Source organism: Pleurodeles waltl, chromosome 1_2 (genome assembly GCF_031143425.1).
Source record: "Pleurodeles waltl isolate 20211129_DDA chromosome 1_2, aPleWal1.hap1.20221129, whole genome shotgun sequence".
NCBI lineage: Eukaryota > Metazoa > Chordata > Amphibia > Caudata > Salamandridae > Pleurodeles > Pleurodeles waltl.
Window position 1 is genome coordinate 1,352,550,635 of NC_090437.1, and position 20,076 is coordinate 1,352,570,710.

Genomic DNA, 20,076 nt, shown 5'->3' on the forward strand with positions numbered 1-20,076 from the left:
TTCTAAATACGTATGGTGGGAAAATGTCCTCTTAGCCCAAATTGGTATTTTGTATGCAAGGCAGCCTGGGCTCAGCCTTCTTCATCAGTTAGCACATAAGTGGATACAAATTTATTAGGAAGACATGACTCTTATTTCAATTTTAAGTACATGATTCAAATTTTTGGTAAATTACTAAATGTAAACCTAAAAAATAACATTAGACGATACCAACACACAACAAAGCATAACCGCAAAGAAGAAAACAATATTCCCCCGGTACTCAAATACAAAAAGAACGTGAAACAACAACTGTACTAGTTACATCAAACCTCACGCATACCCTTTCAAACACAGACCCAGCCACACTGTTACACACAATAATAAAGACTGAGCATAAAATATACCCAAGGAATAATATAACAAAAATAGATTAATAAATTCTTCAAAGTTTAATAATAGTATAAAGTGTCACATATACACAGAAAACCTGACAAAAAAGTCCATAACAAATTCTCCAGAATCAATGTCAGGCAGGGAAAAAGTGGAAGACGATGCCTACATGTGTTTCGGTGTTTACTCTTATTAAAAGACGACCTTCATCAGGGCAGTTTCAACTCCGCAGTTGATAAAGTAGGAGAACATTGTAGAAATAGCCATGTTGAATGGATACAATAGATTCTTATGAGTTGTTTTCCTACATCACCTTTCTATGTGGACAGAGACACATCTGAAATGGTTCAGAAAGATAAAATTATAATATCTATAAGGCTCAAAGGAAAGGTATCCAACCAGTAAATAGAAGCACATACAGTGAATACAATGTGTAGGAAAGTACAATTTTTCTTGGTATGTTACCCCCACTTTTACCTGTATGTCAGTATGTTTTTGCCTGTCTCACTGGGATCCTGCTGGTCAGGACCCCAGTGCTCATAGTTGTGGCCTAATGTGTGTGTTGTGAATAGTGCTTAACTGTGTCTCTGAGGCTCTGTTAACCAGAAAGTCAGTGCTTATGCTCTCTCGGGTTTTAAATTTGTCACTATAGGCTACTGATTTCATTTACCAATTTCAATTGCCACACTGGACCCCCCTTATAATGTCCTAGTATATGGTACCTAGGTACCCAGGGCATTGGGGTTCCAGGAGATCCTTATGGGCTGCAGCATTTCTTTTGCCACCCATAAGGAGCTCAGAAAAACCCTTTCACAGGACTGCCACTGCAGCCTGCATGAAATAGTGCACACACTATTTCACAGCCATTTTCACTGCACTTAAGTAACCTATAAGTCACCTAAATGTCTAACCTTTACTTGCTGAAGGTTAGGTGCAAAGTTACTAGGTGTGAGGGCACCCTTGCACTAGCGAAGGTGTCCCCACATAGTTCAGGGCCATTTCCCAGGACTTTGTGAGTGCGGGTATGCCATTACACGCGTGCATTATATATAGGTCAATACCTATATGTAGCTTCACAATGGTAACTCCAAATATGGCCATGTAACATGTCTAAGATCATGGAATTGTCCCCCCATTCCAAATATGGTATTGGGGAGCCAATTCCGTTTATCCACCATGGACCCCCAGTACTGCCAAACCGGCTCTCTGAGGCTTGCACTGCAGCTACAGTTGATGCCACCCCAAAGACAGGGTTCTGCCCTCCTAGGGTCAGGGCAGCCCAGTCCCAGGAAGGCAGAACAAAGCATTTCCTCTGAGAGCAGGGTGTTACACCCTCTTCCTTTGGAAGTAGGTGTTACAGGCTGGGAAGGGGTAGCTTCCCCCAGCCTCTGGAAATGCTTTGAAGGGCACAGATGTTGCCCTCATTGCATAAACCAGTCTACACCGGTTCAGGGACCCTTTCTCCCCTGCTCTGGCGGGAAACTGGACAAAGGAAAGGGGAGTGACCACTCCCCTGTCCATCACCCCCCCCAGGGGCGGTGCCCAGAGCTCCCCCACTGTGTCCCAGACTTCAGCCATCTTCCTTTGCAAGGTGTGGGGGCACTCTGGAGGGCTCTGAGTGGCCAGTGCCAGCAGATGACGTCAGAGACCCCCCCCTGATAGGTCCATACCTGATAAGGTAGCCAATCCCCCTCTCAGAGTCTCTCCTGTGGGTTTTCTTCAGATTCTGCTTGCATGTTTCCTTTAGGAATCCTCTGCAACAAGTTCAGCATCCTCTGACCTCGGATCAACCGCTGCCTGCTCTAAAAAATGCTGTAACTGCAACGAAGTGTCTATAAGAGACACTTTTCTTCAGCAACCTCAGCTCCAAGTCAGCAACAGTTTCCATGGTGTGGACGCTCTGGGGACTCCGGGGGTCATTCCAACCTCGGCGGTAAAAGGCGCTTACCGCTGTGCAGAAGACCGCCATAACACAGCCGCTGCCGCTGTAAACCGCCACGGTCATTCTGACCCACAACACGCAAACCGCCAAAATACAGACATCCACAAAAGTCCGCCACACCAAAGGGCAGCGAGAAACTGGCGATGACCAAACCTCCACCATCACGCCAACAGAAATACGCCCACACTATCACGACACACGAATCCACGCGGCGGTCTTTCAACCGCGGTATTCCATTGGCGGTACACACCGCTGCGCTCAAAATACACACACATTTACAAAACACCACCACATTGGACAATTCAAAATACACACACCTGATACACATACATACACCACTCCCACACACCCAATACAATATAAAACACACACCCACATCACACACAAACCTCCACTCCTAGAGATTCGTGAACATGCACAGAGAAAGACATTCGAGCACCTAGACGCCAAATTGACTGTCACCCAGATATATTAGCACGCACTTCACACAACACAACAATACACATCGCCACACTTAGCACCACACAATCCACCCTACACATCACCCACACCACCCCAAGGCACCGCAAAGACACCCCAGGTTCTCTGATGATGAACTCAGGGTCATGGTGGAGAAAATTGTACGAGTAGAGCCACAGCTGTTCGGGACACAGGTGCAGCACACCACCATTGCCAGGAAGATGGAGCTATGGAGCAGAATAGTGGACAGGGTCAATGCTGTGGGACAGCACCCAAGAAATCGGGACGACATCAGGAAGAGGTGGAAAGACCTACGGGGGAAGGTGCGTTCCATGGTATCCAGGTACAACATCGCGGGCAGCGGACTGGCGGTGGACCCCCACCTACTCCCCCAGAATTTACAGCATGGGAGGAGCAGGTCTTGAACATCCTGCATCCTGATGGCCTCGCAGGAGTAGGCGGAGGAATGGACTCTGGTAAGTCAAATCTTGACTACTTCATCCCCCCCACCCAACCAGCATGCCAACTCATACCCCCACCCTCACCCCCACCCCCATCACACCTACTCCTTGCAAATGTCTCACCCTCACAACCCACCCATCCCAACACCAAGCCCTGCATGCGACCACAAAGCATGGACACCCATCACCTAAGCATGCCCACTGCAAATACCCATTCCCCCCCCCAAACCACCATCACAAAAGCCCCCACACAGGAATGCAAGCACAGGGGTACACGGGCACCCACCCATTGCACGCTATGGCACACACAGAAGCAATAATCATACATTTATACCCCTGCAGGACCCGAACGCCACGTCACCGTGCAGGAGGGTCCACAAATGTCCACTCCACCCCCAGAAGAGGCCCACAGTGATGACAGCAACTCTGTCTCCCTGGATCTAGATGACCAGCCCGGCCCATCGGGGACCTCTGGACAGTCGGTTCCCCTCAGACAGCCACAGGCCACAGCAGACCTTCCCCCCTCTGGGAACACCAGCACAGCACCCACCCAGCGGGCCCATATCTCTGTCCCCAGGACACGTCAATCAGCGGTGTGTCCACCCCTACAGGGCACCCAGGTTAACCCACCACCCCAACAACAACAGGGACCTGGGGGCAGTGGTAGTGGGCACACAGTCCAGGGGACAGAGGCACAGGGAAACAGGGGAACTGGGAGGGCTGCTGTGCGACAGTGGGGGGACAGGCCAAGGGAACCCACTCTCCACGAGGCCCTCTCCTCCATCATGGGAGCATACCACCGCTCCCAGGAGACGATGGCGACGGTCCTGGCAAGGTTCCAGGAGATCCAGCTTCTGCAGGAGCAACAGTATATGGGGTTCAGGGAAGAACTAAGAAACATCAGTACCGCCATGGGCACCATCGTAGTGGCTCTGAATCAGGTAGTCACCACATTGCGGGACACTGTTGCACCACAAAGGGCCCCTGGCACTAGCATGGACCAAGAACTGCCTACCACCTCCGCCGGCGCTAGTGGACAGGATGCCCCAACACAAGAGCAACAGGCCACAAGAACCCCACCCCCTGCAGAAGGAGAACCACCTGCAAGCGGGCCCTGAGATCCAGGAAGAAGACAGAGTAAGAGGCCAAGACCCCCGCCAGCAAAGGATACCTCCCTGATTGTCATCCCACTGTCCCACATTGACACCCTGTCCAACCTTACACTGGCCATGCTCCACTTTCCACAGGCATCTGGACAATGCACCTGTGATACTGATAGTCTGGACTCTGCCATGGACAATCCTCCACCATCACACCTCAACGATTTGCAACCACCCACCAATTTTGAGCACTGTAATAAACACACTTATTACATAAAACAAACTGGAGTCTGGCTTTGATTTTGTAAAAATGTATTAGACATTACCGTGTCAAATGGCATATTCACATTGTGATGCCAACATACCAATGTCACACAGCTGTAGTCCATGGGGAAATAAAGCAGATGTCACGCAGTGGGGCCCACGTCTCTGAAATCGGAAGGGAAAGTCACAACTCAGTTACCATACACTGGGGGAAAAGGACAGACAGTAGAGAGGTAGTAGGGGTTAAGTATATGTAATATGCCGGTGGGGATTCTTACCTGTGTGTCATTGAAAATACTGCTGTATTACTGTGTTCCTGTTCTCTATGTCGTCCTCTTCGCCTTCCTCCTCTTCATTCTCCACAGGCTCCACAGCTGCTACAACACCACCATCTGGACCATCCTCCTGCAGAAAAGGCACCTGGCGTCGCAAAGTCAGGTTGTGAAGCATACAGCAGGCCACGATGATCTGGCACACCTTCTTTGGTGAGTACATTAGGGATCCACCTGTCATATGGAGGCACCTGAACCTGGCCTTCAGGAGGCCGAAGGTCCGCTCGATCACCCTCCTAGTACAGCCATGTGCCTCATTGTACAGTTCCTCTGCCCTTGTCCTGGGATTCCTCACTGGGGTCAGTAGCCAGGACAGGTTGGGGTAACCAGAGTCTCCTAATAGCCACACACCGTGCCTCTGGAGTTGACCCATCACGTAAGGGATGCTGCTATTCCGCATGATGTACGCGTCATGCACTGACCCAGGGAACTTGGCATTAACATGGGAGATGTACTGGTCTGCCAAACAGACCATCTGGACATTCATGGAATGATAACTCTTCCTGTTCCTGTACACCTGTTCACTCCTGCTGGGGGGGACCAAAGCAACATGTGTCCCATCAATGGCACCAATGATGTTGGGGATATGTCCAAGGGCATAGAAATCAGCCTTCACTGTAGCCAAATCCCCCACCTCAGGGAAGACGATGTAGCTCTGCATGTGTTTGAGCAGGGCAGACAACACTCTGGACAACACCTTGGAAAACATGGGCTGGGACATCCCTGATGATATGGCCACTGTTGTTTGAAATTACCCACTTCCTAGGAAATGGAGTACTGACAGCACCTGCACTAGAGGGGGGATTCCTGTGGGTTGGCGGATTGGTGACATCAGGTCTGGCTCCAACTGGGTACATAGTTCATGTATAGTGGCTCGGTCTTTCCTCCATTGTCGACAGGTCCACCAGCAGTCTGTACACGGGAAGATTCCTCCATCTCCTCGCATGTCCCAGCGGACGGTGCCTATGAAGGACTACACCGAGCACAGAGTAAATAAACCCACAGGTACGTAACCACAGCTTGCACATAACACGATTCCCAATGTATTGAATGGCTTGTATGAGTGTTGATGCAAGGCCTAGGTATGGGTGACGCAGTAGAAAATAAGGCATGTGGGCCCTTGAAATGGCGGCTGCCAGACCTGTGAAGTGCGACAATGGGATGTGAGGTCAATGCGCTGGCGTGGGACGCCGTGGCGGTAGGCGGTCGAAGACCGCGGCGCAAAGCAGCATTGGTTAACATTGAACCCTATGGGTCTCAGGAGCCAATGACGATGTGCGCCGGCGGTCGTGGTACGCACCGCCATTTTCTATCAGCTTAATCACTCGATACCTGATCTTCCACAGGAGAGGACCTACACTGCAAGTGCTGCTGTGACCTCGGTCTGGAAGAGACAATGGCTCATGCGACTGGGGAAAGGGCCCCTGCCTTCACTGCAGAGGAGTTGGAGAAACTTGTGGATGGGGTCCTCCCCCAGTATGCGCTACTCTACGGTCCTCCAGACCAACAGGTAAGTACACTGGGACCATGCTTTGTGGGCTATGCCTGTGTTGAGTGGGGTGGATGAAAGATGGTGGGGAGGGGAGCGATTGAGGAATGCATCAAACGACAGATGAGAGCATGTGCCACATGGCAAGGGTGGGGATGGGGGGCCACTCACATGGAGCATGCAGAAGGTGATGAATATTTTTCTCTCCCTGTACATGTCACGTAGGTCAGTGCCCACCAGAAAATCGGCATTTTGCGTGCCATCGCCAAGGACGTCCGGACCCTGGGGGTCCACAACAGACGGGGCACCCACTGCCGGAAGAGATGGGAGGACATCCGACGCTGGAGCAGGAAGACGGCGGAGGCTCAACTGGGGATGGCCTCTCAACGTGGGAGGGGTGCCAGTCGTACCTTGACCCCCCTGATGTCCCGGATCCTGGCGGTGGCCTACCCCGATTTGGATGGGCGTGTGAGGACATCACAGCAGACACAAGGGGGTGAGTACACTCTCACTCTGGTGACTTTGTGCGCAGTGGAGGTGTCTGGGTGGGGGAGGAGGGCTGTGGGTATCCCTAGGCCAGGGCGATTTCTGTAGGCTAGGCCCCTCCGTCAGGCATGGCCCTGTGCCCCCGCCCCCCACCTCTGTAGGGTGCCAAGTACAGCTATTCATTGCCCTGTGTCATCTATGTGTGTAGATGTCGCCCATAGGCTTGTAGGCCATGTCCCACGGATTGAGTAGTCGACCCCAAGTGCGCAGCGTAGTGCAGGGGGCTTCTGTGTCTGTCCTCTCCGCCAACGGTGTCGCCAATGCATGCACTCAACATGTCTTTATTTCTCCCCTCCCCCTTTTTTGTGGTCTTCCTGTTCATGTGTGCATTAGCATCATCAGGCAGAGGAGAAGTGGCATCGGAGCACGAGGGAGCTGCATCCCACACGGCCCTGGAGGGCCATGCAACGGAGTCCTAATACACCAGTGGGACGGAGGGGGAGGGGAGCTCCACAGCGGGGACTCGTGCGGACATTAGTGACAGCGACTCGTCCTCTGAAGGGAGCTCCCTTGTGGTGGCGGCAACATCCGTGCCCCCCGCAACAACAGGTACAGCCGCCACCCAGCGCACCAGCACCGCCCTCCCAGCAGCCCCTCAGCGTTTGCCCCGTGCCCGCTCACCCAGGAAGGTGGGCATCTCCTTCGCCCCAGGCACCTCAGGCCCTGCCCCAGTCACCCCTGCTGTCCTCAGTGAGGAGGTCATTGACCTCCTGAGGACGATCATTGTTGGGCAGACTACCCTTATGAATGCCATCCAGGGTGTAGAAAGGGAGGTGCACCAGAGTAATGCATACCTGGAGGGCATTCATTCTGGTCAGGCTGCCCATCAGCGATCGTTCAGCACTCTGGCCTCAGCACTGATGGCAGCAATTGTCCCTGTCTCTAGCCTCCCCCCTCCAACTTCCTCCACCCATACCCAATCCCCTGTACCTCTGCCTATCCCAGACACACCATCAGACCAGCCTGCACACACCTCAACACCCAAGGGAAGCTCATCCAGACACAAGCACCACATATCCCACAAGCATACACACAAGCAACATCCACATGCAGACATACCAACACCCACTGCCTCCACTGTGTCCCCCTCCTCCTCGTCTCCCTCCTCCCTCCCTGTGACGTCTCCACTCACACCTGCATGCACAACATCTTCAGCCACTACGTCCATCACCAGCACACCCACCAGAACCCCCCGCACACGTGCAGTCACCACCCCCACCACCATATACACGTCCCCTGTGTCCTCTCCCAGTGTGTCTGTCACCCCCTCTTCCAAGCTACACAAACGCAGGCAGCCACCCACCCAACAGCCATCCACCTCACGACAGCCTCCAGCCCAAGCACCTGCACCCAAAGACACCAGACTGAAAACTCCTACAACCACAACCTCTTCCTCCACTCCCATACCTACTACACCTACCCGTCCCTCTCTTCCTAAACTTCTTTTCCTTTCCAAACTTGACCTCTTCCCAACAACTCCCCCACCCCGTCCATCTAAAAAGACTCCAGTTAGCACCTCAGCCACCACAACAGCGGGTCCTGTGAAGACAGTCTCCCATGGACTGTGGAGTCCCCCACCCTCAAGGGCAGACAGCTCAGTAGGGAGCCAAGGCACGGACAGCCCACCGCTGCAAAAACATGCGAAGCTTGTCAGTGGCCGGCGCAAGAGGCCTAAAACACCTGGGACCAAAATCCCTACCATGGCTCCGGCAGGGAGTTTGGTGCCATCTGGCACACCGCCAAAGGTGGGGAAGGGCCACAGACGACAAGGGAAGGCCGGGAAGGGCAGCACACCCGACAAGACCGCCAGCAGCCCAGCTGTGCAGGAGGGCCCCGCATGCCCCATCCCAGGTGGGCAGGAGGACGCCAACAGGCCCGGGACTGCAGCCCAGGAGGGCCCCACCAGGCCCATCCCAGGTGGGCAGGAAGGCGCAGCCAGCCACAGGTCAGGTGGCGAATGACCTCCACGCCATGGGCTGATCCGCTGAACTGGGCACTCATCCGAAGCACCGCTGAACAGGGCACCGCCGTCTCAAGCACCGCTGAACAGGGCCCTTCATCTCAAGCACCGCTGAACAGGGCCCTTCATCTCAAGCACCGCTGAACAGGGCACCGCCGTCTCAAGCACCGCTGAACAGGGCCCTTCATCTCAAGCACCGCTGAACTGGGCCCTTCATCTCAAGCACCGCTGAACAGGGCCCTTCATCTCAAGCACCGCTGAACAGGGCCCTTCATCTCAAGCACCGCTGAACAGGGCACCTCCGTCTCAAGCATCGCTGAACAGGGCACCACCGTCTCAAGCACCGTTGAACAGGGCACTGCCGTCTCAAGCACCGCTGAACATGGCACCGCCGTCTCAAGCACCGCTGAACTGGGCCCTTCATCTCAAGCACAGCTGAACTGGGCCCTTCATCTCAAGCATCGCTGAACAGGGCCCTTCATCTCAAGCACCGCTGAACAGGGCACCGCCGTCTAAAGCACCGCTGAACAGGGCCCTTCATCTCAAGCACCGCTGAACAGGGCACCGCCGTCTCAAGCACCGCTGAACAGGGCACTGCCGTCTCAAACACCGCTGAACAGGGCACCGCCGTCTCAAGCACCGCTGAACAGGGCACCGCCGTCGCAAGCACCGCTGAACTGGGCCCTTCATCTCAAGCACCGCTGAACAGGGCCCTTCATCTCAAGCACCGCTGAACAGGGCCCTTCATCTCAAGCTCCGCTGAACTGGGCCCTTCATCTCAAGCACCGCTGAACAGGGCACCGCCGTCTCAAGCACCGCTGAACAGGGCACAGCCGTTTCAAGCACCGCTGAACAGGTCACCACCATCTCAAGCACCGCTGAAAAGGGCACCGCCGTCTCATGCACCGCTGGCCCATTGGTGGAAGGGGCAGGCCCGCATCTGTGTCGGGCAGGGCTGCACGAAGCACTCTGGGCACTAGTCCCCCTCCAGTACCAGTGGAGACTGATATTGACTTGAGAGACTGTGGCTTTGCACTCCCCAGGATGGCACAGTGGGCAACCCACCCACTGTAGAGACTTGAGAGACTGTGGCTTTGCACTCCCCAGGATGGCACAGTGGGCAACACACCCACTGTAGAGACTTGAGAGACTGTGGCTTTGCACTCCCCAGGATGGCACAGTGGGCAACCCACCCACTGTAGAGACTTGAGAGACTGTGGCTTTGCACTCCCCAGGATGGCACAGTGGGCAACCCACGCACTGTAGAGACTTGAGAGACTGTGGCTTTGCACTCCCCAGGATGGCACAGTGGGCAACCCACGCACTGTAGAGACTTGAGAGACTGTGGCTTTGCACTCCCCAGGATGGCACAGTGGCCATGGAGGCCCCTCATGGATCTGGCGTCGTGGACTCATCTGGCTGAGGTGCCCCCCCTTCCCTTACTCCTGAGGTGCCTGTAGTTTTGCTATCTGATGCCCCTGCAGTGTTCTCTCCGTTGGAGTCAGGTATCCTATGTGGGCTTTGCTCATGTGATTTGGGCCCAGTGGTCCACGGACAATGCCTGCTAAAATTTTCGGACTTTAATATTTATGTATATAATAGTTTTAGATGTGATATTTTTATAAGCCAGTGATACAATATAATTGACTGTTTATAATCATTTCCTTTTGTCTTTGCATTCTTCCGGGTGGTTTGGGGGGTGTAACTCTGAGTTGTTGCTATGCATTGATGTGTGTGTTGTAGTGGGTGAGGGTGGGGGTGGGTGTGTGGGGTAGGTGTGTCCCCGTAATTATTTGCCTCCCCTGTGTCGTAGGTGCAGTATTCACCGTTGTCTTCTGCGCTGGCGTTCGTGCTCCTGGTAGAGGAGCAGGAAGACAATCGCTGGGAGGATGTGGAGTTCGGGTTCCATGCTGTCCAGATTCCTTGTGGGGTGTATGGAGGTGAGCGTTTTCCATTCGAAATGGCTGTTTCCGTCGTGTTTTTATCGGTGGGGCTACCGCCCCGGAAAAAGGTGGCGGATTGGTGGGTTGTGATAGGGTGGGCAGTACATTGTCTACCGCCTGTCTGTTGGCTGTGACCGCTGCGCTGTTTGTTTGTCCCGCCGTGGCGGTCGGAGTGTTGAAGTGGCGGTCTCTGTTGGCGGTTTCCACCAGGGTCGGAATTCCATTTCTTTTACCGCCAGCCTGTTGGCGGGTTAGCCGCCGCTTTAACACCGACCGCCAGGGTTGGAATGAACCCCTCCGTGTCTTCATCCTGCACCAGAAGAACCAAAGAAATCTCCTGTGGAGTGACGGAATCACTCCCCAGCTCCAAGCAGGCACCTTCCAAGGCGACGAACGGTACCCTGGGACTCCTCTCACGGCAACAAGCATAATTCTAAGGACACAGAGGGTGGACATCATTGATATAGACTGTCCTAAGGTCCTGCTGACGCAATTTGGAGGAGGTAAGACCTTGCCTTCCCTGAGAACGACGGTACCCCTGTGAACTGCGTCTTCTTTGTCTCCTGAGGCCTCTGAGCACTCTTTGCAAAATTCATTTGTGCACAGCCTGGCCCAGGTCCCCAGCACTCCACCCTACGATGATCAACTCGCTGAGTTGTTCTCTGGCGGTGTGGGACCTTCTTTTGTTGTGTTGCATCAACTGCATTTTGCACCTCCTTTCAACCCAGATCCTGCAGCTTCTGGGGGTGCTGGTTTGCATCCTGTGGGCTCTATAAGGTGCTGAGAGCCCCCTCTTCCTCCCCACACAGAGTTGAGGCCCCCAGGTCCCTCCTGGGTCCATCCAGCGCCATTTTGATGAAAATGCACTTTTGCCGTAGCCAATGCTTGTTGGTGCCTTCCAACATGAAATCTCGCCTGAAACAATCTTCACAACGTGGGACATATTTTGCATTATGCAGGAACCCACTGGCATCTTCCTAGGGTGCATTTCTACAGTCTTCTACTAACCAGGGACTCTTCTTTTGCACCCTCTTCTGGGTTGGCAGGTGCTCCCGTCCTTCCTGGAACTTCTTTCTACTTCTGGACTTGGTACCCTTCCTTTGCAGGTCTTCGGTTGCCAATCATCCAGCAGTTGTTCATTGCAGACTTGATTGGCTGCTGCAAAATCCCAAAAACGAAGTGTAGTGTGTCCTAAAGAAACTTGCAGTTCTTTACTTCTGCTTTTCTGGGCTCTAGAGTGGGGTAATTTACATATCTTTACTGTATTCTTACTCTCCCAGCAATTCTGCACACACTACACTTGTCTAGGGGGGAATTTGTGATTCACATTCCACTTTTTTAGTATATGGTTTGTGTTGCCCCTAGACCTATTTTCTCCGGTTGCATTCTATTGGATTTCCTACTGTTTGCATTTTTCTATGACTATTTACTTGTCTAATTTACGTGTCTAGTGTATATATTGTGTATAATACTTACCTCCAGAAGGAGTATTGTCTCTAAGATATTTTGGTACCGTGTCACCCAAATAAATACCTTTATTTTTGGTAACACTGAGTATTGTCTTTACTTGTGTATAAGTACTGTGTAACTATAAGTGGTATTGCAGGAGCTTTGCATGTGTCCTAGTTCAGACTGAGCTGCTCTGCTATAGCTACCTCTATCAGCCTAAGCTGCTAGAACACTATTACTTCTCTAATAAGGGATAACTGAACCTTGTATAAGGTGTAAGTACCCAAGGTACCCACTACAAACCAGGCCAGCCTCCTACAGAGAGATCTGATCAAAGATGAAACTGAGGGTGGGGAAGAACCCATGCAGTCTTCTCCACGCTGAGCAGGACAAGCCTGATGGTCAGGTATAAGAAGAGGAGGAGTTAAACCCTGAGCCCATAGATTTCCCCCTGGTAAACCCTAGTGTTGCTAGGAGTGGGAAGGGTAGCCATAAGAGTAGGGCTCCCTTTTCTCCCAAAGGACAACTAGCCAGGGTTGAGAGGCCGAGGAAAATATCAAACTCCATCCATTACCACATCAGCTCAGTGTCGGAAGTGCCCCATGGTACCACCCCTACTGATGACTCCTTAGAGAGGGAGCTCAGAAAGGTCAGGGTGAAGGAGGCTATCCTGAAGCTGCAGCAGCACCATCTGGCCCTAGATAGGGAAGCCTTGGCTGTGGAAAGGGACCGGCAGGGTCTGGGGATATTATCCCATGGTGCCAGCAGCAGTTTCAGAAACTATGGGGTCAGGGAGGACACCATAGATTCTAGAATATTGCACAAAATTGGTACCCCATATAAGGTGGGGGATGTAGGAAAGTACCATCTTGCCTGGCATGTTACCCCCATTTTTCACTGTATATATGTTGGTTTAGTCTATGTGTCACTGGGACCCTGCCAGGCAGGGCCCCAGTGCTCATAAGTATGTGCCCTGTATGTGTTCCCTGTGTGATGACTAACTGTCTCACTGAGGCTCTGCTAACCAGAACCTCAGCGTTATGCTCTCTCTGCTTTCCAAATTGTCAGTAACAGGCTAGTGACCAATTTCACCAATTCACATTGGCATACTGGAACACCCTTATAATTCCCTAGTATATGGTACTGAGGTACCCAGGGTATTGGGGTACCAGGAGATCCCTATGGGCTGCAGCATTTCATTTGCCACCCATAGGGAGCTATGACAATTCTTGCACAGGCCTGCCACTGCAGCCTGAGTGAAATAATGCCTACATTATTTCACAGTCATTTTACACTGCACATAAGTAAATCATAAGTCACCTATATGTCTAACCTTCACCTGGTGAAGGTTGGGTGCTAAGTTACTTAGGAGGTCATTCCAACCCTGGCGGTCGGTATTAAAGAGGCGGCTAACCCGCCAACAGGCTGGCGGTTAAAAAAATTGAATTCCGACCCTGGCGGAAACCGCCAACAGAGACCGCCACTTTAACACTCCGACCGCCACGGCGGGACAAACAAACAGCGCGGTGGTCACCGCCAACAGACAGGCGGGAGACAATGTACCGCCCACCCTATCACAACCCACCAATCCGACACCTTTTCCGGGGCGGTAGCCCCGCCGATAAAAACACGGCGGAAACAGATATTTCTAACGGAAAACGCTCACCTCCATACACCCCACGAGGAATCTGGACAGCATGGAAGCCGAACTACACATCCTCCCAGCTATTGTATTCCTGCTCCTCTACCAGGAGCAAGAAAGCGGGCGCAGAAGACAACGGTGAGTACTGCACCTACGACACAGGGGAGGGGGGAGGCAAAAAATTACGGGGACACACATACACGACACACCCACCACCACCCTCACCCACTACAACACACACATCAATGCATAGCAACAACTCAGAGTTACACCCCCAAACCCCCCGGAAGAATGCAAATACAAAAGGAAATGATTATGAAATTTGGATTATATTGTAAGGCTGAGTATGAAATATATCAAACATCTATAACTATATATATATAAATTGTCCTGTCCGATATGTGTATCAGCCATTGTTCGTGGGCTACTGAGCCAAAACACATGGGCAAAGCCCTGTAGGAGGCTGGACTGGCTTGTAGTGAGTACCAAGGGGCACTTGCACCTTGCACCAGGCACAGTTATCCCTTATTAGTGTATAGGGTGTCTAGCAGCTTAGGCTGATAGATAATGGTAGCTTAGCAGAGCAGCTTAGGCTGAACTAGGAGACGTGTGAAGCTACTACAGTACCACTTAGTGTCATATGCACAATATCATAAGAAAACACAATACACAGTTATACTAAAAATAAAGGTACTTTATTTTTATGACAATATGCCAAAGTATCTTAGAGTGTACCCTCAGTGAGAGGATAGGAAATATACACAAGATATATGTACACAATACCATAAATATGCAGTATAGACTTAGAAAACAGTGCAAACAATGTATAGTTACAATAGGATGCAATGGGGAAACATAGGGATAAGGGCAACACAAACCATATACTCCAAAAGTGGAATGCGAACCACGAATGGACCCCAAACCTATGTGACCTTGTAGAGGGTCGCTGGGACTATTAGAAAATAGTGAGAGTTAGAAAAATAACCCTCCCCAAGACCCTGAAAAGTGAGTGCAAAGTGCACTAAAGTTCCCCTAAGGACAAAGAAGTCGTGTTAGAGGAATAATGCAGGAAAGACACAAACCAACAATGCAACAACGATGGATTTCCAATCTAGGGTACCTGTGGAACAAGGGGAAAAAGTCCAAAAGTCACAAGCAAGTCGGAGATGGGCAGATGCCCAGGAAATGCCAGCTGTGGGTGCAAAGAAGCTTCTACAGGACAGAAGAAGCTGAGGTTTCTGCAGGAACAAAAAGGGCTAGAGACTTCCCCTTTGATGGACAGATCCCGCTCGCCGTGGAGAGTCGTGCAGAAGTGTTTTCCCGCCGAAATAATGCCAACAAGCCTTGCTAGCTGCAAATCGTGCGTTTAGCATTTTTGGATGCTGCTGTGGCCCAGGAGGGAGCAGGAGGTCGCAAATTGGACCAGGGGGTAGAGGGGACGTCGAGCAAGACAAGGACCCCTCTTAGCAGCAGGTAGCAACCGGAGAAGTGCCAGAAACAGGCACTACGAGGATGCGTGAAACAGTGCTCACCCGAAGTCGCACAAAGGAGTCCCACGTCGCCGGAGACCAACTTAGAAAGTCGTGCAAGGCAGCTTAGAGTGCCGTGGACCCAGGCTTGGCTGTGCACAAAGGATTTCTGCCGAAAGTGCACAGGGGCCGGAGTAGCTGCAAAAGTCGCGGTTCCCAGCAATGCAGTCTAGCGAGGTGAGGCAAGGACTTACCTCCACCAAACTTGGACTGAAGAGTCACTGGACTGTGGGAGTCACTTGGACAGAGTTGCTGGATTCGAGGGACCTCGCTCGTCGTGCTGAGAGGAGACCCAAGGGACCGGTTGTAGGAGGCTGGACTGGCTTGTAGTGAGTACCAAGGGGTACTTGCACCTTGCACCAGGCCCAGTTATCCCTTATTAGTGTATAGGGTGTCTAGCAGCTTAGGCTGATAGATAGTGGTAGCTTAGCAGAGCAGCTTAGGCTGAACTAGGAGACGGGTGAAGCTACCACAGTACCACTTAGTGTCATATGCACAATATCATAAGAAAACACAATACACAGTTATACTAAAAATAAAGGTACTTTATTTTTATGACAATATGCCAAAGTATCTTAGAGTGTACCCTCAGTGAGAGGATAGGAAATATACACAAGATATATATACACAATAGCAAAAATATGCAGTAGAGTCTTAGAAAACAGTGCAAACAATGTATAGTTACAATAGGATGCAATGGGGAAACATAGGGAGGGGCAACCCAAACCATATACTCCAAAAGTGGAATGCGAACCACGAATGGACCCCAAACCTATGTGACCTTGTAGAGGGTCGCTGGGACTATTAGAAAATAGTGAGAGTTAGAAAAATAACCCTCCCCAAGACCCTGAAAAGTGAGTGCAAAGTGCACTAAAGTTCCCCTAAGGACAAAGAAGTCGTGTTAGAGGAATAATGCAGGAAAGACACAAACCAACAATGCAACAACTGTGGATTTCCAATCTAGGGTACCTGTGGAACAAGGGGACCAAGTCCAAAAGTCACAAGCAAGTCGGAGATGGGTATATGCCCAGGAAATGCCAGCTGTGGATGCAAAGAAGCTTCTACTGGACAGAAGAAGCTGAGGTTTCTGCAGGAACGAAAAGGGATAGAGACTTCCCCTTTTGTGGACCGATCCCACTCGCCGTGGAAAGTCGTGCAGATGTATTTTCCCGCCGAAAGAACGCCAACAAGCCTTGCTAGCTGCAAATCGTGCGGTTAGTGTTTTTGGACGCTGCTGTGGCCCTGGAGAGACCAGGAGGTCGCAAATTGGACCAGGAGAGAGAGGGGATGTCGAGCAAGACAAGGAGCCCTCTCATCAGCAGGTAGCATCTGGAGAAGTGCCAGAAACAGGCACTATGAGGATGCATGAAATGGTGCTCACCCGAAGTCGCACAAAGGAGTCCCACGTCGCCGGAGACCAACTTAGAAAGTCGTGCAATGCAGGTTAGAGTGCCGTGGACCCAGGCTTGGCTGTGCACAAAGGATTTCCGCCGGAAGTGCACAGGGGCCGGAGTAGCTGCAAAAGTCGCGGTTCCCAGCAATGCAGCCCAGCGAGGTGAGGCAAGGACTTACCTCCACCAAACTTGGACTGAAGAGTCAATGGACTGTAGGGGTCACTTGGACAGAGTCGCTGGATTCGAGGGACCTCGCTCGTCGTGCTGAGAGGAGACCCAAGGGACGGGTAATGCAGCTTTTTGGTGCCTGCGGTTGCAGGGGGAAGATTTTGTCGACCCACGGGAGATTTCTTCGGAGCTTCTGGTGCAGAGAGGAGGCAGACTACCCCCACAGCATGCACAAGCAGGAAAACAGTCGAGAAGGCGGCAGGATCAGCGTTACAGAGTTGCAGTAGTCGTCTTTGCTACTATATTGCAGGTTTGCAGGCTTCCAGCGCGGTCAGCAGTCGATTCCTTGGCAGAAGGTGAAGAGAGAGATGCAGAGGAACTCGGATGAGCTCTTGCATTCGTTATCTAAAGTTTCCCCAGAGACAGAGACCCTAAATAGCCAGAAAAGAGGGTTTGGCTACCTAGGAGAGAGGATAGGCTAGCAACACCTGAAGGAGCCTATCACAAGGAGTCTCTGACGTCACCTGGTGGCACTGGCCACTCAGAGCAGTCCAGTGTGCCAGCAGCACCTCTGTTTCCAAGATGGCAGAGGTCTGGAGCACACTGGAGGAGCTCTGGACACCTCCCAGGGGAGGTGCAGGTCAGGGGAGTGGTCACTCCCCTTTCCTTTGTCCAGTTTCGCGCCAGAGCAGGGCTAAGGGGTCCCCTGAACCAGTGTAGACTGGCTTATGCAGAATTGGGCACCTCTGTGCCCAACAAAGCATTTCCAGAGGCTGGGGGAGGCTACTCCTCCCCTGCCTTCACACCATTTTCCAAAGGGAGAGGGTGTAACACCCTCTCTCAGAGGAAGTCCTTTGTTCTGCCATCCTGGGCCAGGCCTGGCTGGACCCCAGGAGGGCAGATGCCTGTCTGAGGGGTTGGCAGCAGCAGCAGCTGCAGTGAAACCCCAGAAAGGGCAGTTTGGCAGTACCAGGGTCTGTGCTACAGACCACTGGGATCATGGAATTGTGCCAACAATGCCAGGATGGCATAGAGGGGGCAATTCCATGATCTTAGACATGTTACATGGCCATATTCGGAGTTACTATTGTGAAGCTACATATAGGTAGTGACCTATATGTAGTGCACGCGTGCAATGGTGTCCCCGCACTCACAAAGTTCAGGGAATTGGCTCTGAACAATGTGGGGGCACCTTGGCTAGTGCCAGGGTGCCCTCACACTAAGTAACTTTGCACCTAACCTTTACCAGGTAAAGGTTAGACATATAGGTGACTTGTAAGTTACTTAAGTGCAGTGTAAAATGGCTGTGAAATAACGTGGACGTTATTTCACTCAGGCTGCAGTGGCAGGCCTGTGTAAGAATTGTCAGAGCTCCCTATGGGTGGCAAAAGAAATGCTGCAGCCCATAGGGATCTCCTGGAACCCCAATACCCTGGGTACCTCAGTACCATATACTAGGGAATTATAAGGGTGTTCCAGTAAGCCAATGTAAATTGGTAAAATTGGTCACTAGCCTGTTAGTGACAATTTGAAAGAAATGAGAGAGCATAACCACTGAGGTTCTGGTTAGCAGAGCCTCAGTGAGACAGTTAGGCATCACACAGGGAACACATACCTATAGGCCACAAACTTATGAGCACTGGGGTCCTGACTAGCAGGGTCCCAGTGACACATAACAAACATACTGAAAACATAGGGTCTTCACTATGAGCACTGGGTCCTGGCTAGCAGGATCCCAGTGAGACAGTGAAAACACCCTGACATACACTCACAAACAGGCCAAAAGTGGGCAAAAAGAAAAAAGGGAGCACACTGCCTCACACTCAAGCAAAAAGTTAGCCCCAATGCATCATGGTAAATGCAGTCACTTCGTTTTGTGCTGAAAAAGTAATCAAAAGTCTTTCACCTAAGTAGGTGCAGCAAGTGCTGTGTATCTCTGGACACGTGTTTCTAGGTTTAGCCCGTCATCAGCAGAGAGCAGCCAAGTCTGTGGGGTTGCTTGAAATGCCGCCAAAAGTCTTCTCGGGTTTATGTACCACTCACTGGCGTAAACAGCACTTGCTGCGCCTACAGAGGTGAAAGACTTTATTACTTTCGGAATGGACTACGAATTCGACTGCATTTACCATGATGCATTGGGGTTGGACTTTGTTGCTGGAGTGTAGGCAGTGTGCTCCCTTTCTTTGTAATTTTGTCTTTGGACGGCTCCCTTGAGCCACGGCTGACGAGCCTTGGGAGGCACCTGTGCGTCATGAGAGGTACATAAACCTGAGAAAACATTTGGCGGCATTTCAAGCAAGCCCCTATACCATGCTGCTCCCTGCTGATGATGGGCTAAACCCAGAAACACGTGTACAGGGATAAACAGCACTTGCTGCGCCTACAGAGGTGAAAGACTTTATTACTTTCGGAATGGACTACGAATTCGACTGCATTTACCATGATGCATTGGGGTTGGACTTTGTTGCTGGAGTGTAGGCAGTGTGCTCCCTTTCTTTGTAATTTTGTCTTTGGACGGCTCCCTTGAGCCACGGCTGACGAGCCTTGGGAGGCACCTGTGCGTCATGAGAGGTACATAAACCTGAGAAAACATTTGGCGGCATTTCAAGCAAGCCCCTATACCATGCTGCTCCCTGCTGATGATGGGCTAAACCCAGAAACACGTGTACAGGGATAAACAGCACTTGCTGCGCCTACAGAGGTGAAAGACTTTATTACTTTCGGAATGGACTACGAATTCGACTGCATTTACCATGATGCATTGGGGTTGGACTTTGTTGCTGGAGTGTAGGCAGTGTGCTCCCTTTCTTTGTAATTTTGTCTTTGGACGGCTCCCTTGAGCCACGGCTGACGAGCCTTGGGAGGCACCTGTGCGTCATGAGAGGTACATAAACCTGAGAAAACATTTGGCGGCATTTCAAGCAAGCCCCTATACCATGCTGCTCCCTGCTGATGATGGGCTAAACCCAGAAACACGTGTACAGGGATAAACAGCACTTGCTGCGCCTACAGAGGTGAAAGACTTT